The following is a 2,408-nucleotide window of genomic DNA, read 5'->3' as shown; positions in this document are numbered from 1 at the left end:
GTAATCACACACAAAAAAAGAAAAAAAATATTGCGTTATTTATGTTATGGTCGCATTTTTTGTTTAAGCTGCAGCCTCTATCCAGTTATGAGTCGTGAAGAGCAAACTCGCCCAACGCGGACATACATTTTCTGATTATTTCTCTTTTCTCTGACAGCGATGTTTATGGCAACGGCCATTGGACGTTCTACGAATCACATATTTAAGGTCTGTTCCCTCATAATCAAAGACCTCCACAAGAAGCTCGATTCCAGTACATTTATTAAGGTGAGTGTAGGCTGTGAGATCCGCTAAGTGGACTTTTCCCGAAGTTTCGTTCGCAAGTGCGCAGTACTTGAAAGCAGTACGAGGTTGCATAAGTGTGGCGTTTACTGTACCTGAAATGACTTGAGCGACGGATTCACGGAATATGTAGAAGGAAAACGCTTGTGCAACGAATTTGCGTTCAAAACTCCGGATTTCAAGTACACGAGGTTTCGTGACTAGTAAACAGTACGAACAGTATTGAGAGTCTCAGCAGTTAAAAGCAAACACAATGTCTAATTAAAGCAGGCGAATGATGTACAACACATTGTACTGCTAAAAAGCGTCGAAAGTGCACTGCAATATGTCATATTTACGACAAAAAAAGACGCCAATGGTCCACTTGTTACTCAAATTCATCTGGAATTAATTTGGGAGATGAACGATTCTTCCGATTTGCTAAGTCTCTGTAATTCGCTTCCCATTCGCTTTTCGAATCGGCAGAATCGATCGTTTGTTTCGGGCACAAACAACTCGCTAAAGGTCCCTATACTAGTACCGTAAGAGGGCCGAAATGTGACAAATTTCTTGTAACGCTTTGTGTGACGAGGAGAGCGCCTTAGAGGAGCTGCTCTATGTATTGTTCCGTCGTTAGAACAACTGGTGTTGTTCTTGCAGAATGGTGTGTATGATATAAATCAGGGCGCTTCTTTATTTTCCAGCTCATAGATTTTGCATGTGACAACGGTTACATCTGCGTCGAGAAGGTTGGAGAGGATATCCCAAAGGTAACACCTGCTATTTAAAGCTGGAATGATTTGGAAGGATAAGTCAATTTCAATTTCAATTTGTCTATTTCACCAAAAAAAAGAAACGGAAATGGGACTCAGAGTAAAAAGCCGAATTAGTTGACGAATGAAGTGAAACGTACCACGGCTCATAAAGTATCAAAATAGACATGATGCTTCGAAAAAAAAAGTTGAGAAGAAAAGAAAATTCTTATAAAGTATCTGTGTGTGGAGACAATGTGCGGTCAGCTTTATCACGAAAGGGCTCGAAAAACAAATGTTTAGGAGGAGCAGAAATGAGAAGTATACGCCCTGGGACACTACTATAAAAAGCAAGAGAGCGGCATGCAGAGCGTAGTCACAGAATTAGGGCTAGTCCTGTGTCTGCCTTTTCTCGGTTTTCGTCCATGCAGTACTACTTCGTAGCTCAACATTGTTTATTTTTATTTTTGTTGAACCATATTGGTGACAGTTGATTTTATCTCGCAGTACGGAGAGTGCTTGATCGATCTTTTCTTAACAAACTCGGTGAGTATCAGGTCCCCACCTCTTAACTGTATTTCTGTAGTGTCATCTTCAGTTTGTTGCACCTTGGCTTGCAGTGACCAGATTTAAAGGGAAAGCAAGGGACGGGAAATAATGTACCCCGTGGCGATGCATTGCACCAGGTGCTGCATAAGTGTTTCTTACATATACCAGGGGGGTTCAAGTCAAACTGGGACTCGTCGTTTTTCGCCAAAAAAATAAAATGAACTTACAGGAGTGAAATTAGTTTTATTTTTCGATGTAATCTCCAGCTGCACTAATACACTTGTCCCAGCGTTTCACGAGGGCTAGGATATCTGTTGTGAATCGATAGAAGGTCACTCGAGGTGGGACTTACGGAACTGCGCTACTCGTGGGTAGACTCTCGAGCACCGATGTATTTCATATATGCAGAAGCAAGGATGATAAAGTCCAAGCACACTCCTTTAATTCAACATGTCGTCTATCCAAGTATAAGCCTAACATTCTCGATTGTCACTCAAAACACATGTTAGTTCGTCACAAAACGTCATCGTCTTTTCTTCTCTTCCTCTTTCTCGCGGTTACTTCAAAAACTACGAAAAGAAAAATTTCCGCAACATCCTCTCCCCGAGATGAGTAAATTAAACAAGTAATTTCTCCGCATATTCTAAGGGGAACAGTAACTGCACTGGGCGGCGGGTTACGTGTCCGGAGGGTATCCTTATAGTACAGGAACGAACTCGCCCGTCCCTGCTTTTATGCAACTCGGCTACTCTGACCAACTTCCACAGATGACGAGGGACATTGTCTTCATGCAAGAGTGTGATGTGCTCGTCGTGTATGCAGTCCCGCTTGCGTTTTCCTTCATGC

Source organism: Ornithodoros turicata, chromosome 1, assembly GCF_037126465.1.
Source record: "Ornithodoros turicata isolate Travis chromosome 1, ASM3712646v1, whole genome shotgun sequence".
In the NCBI taxonomy this organism is placed as follows: domain Eukaryota; kingdom Metazoa; phylum Arthropoda; class Arachnida; order Ixodida; family Argasidae; genus Ornithodoros; species Ornithodoros turicata.
Note: the sequence above shows the minus strand (reverse complement) of the source record.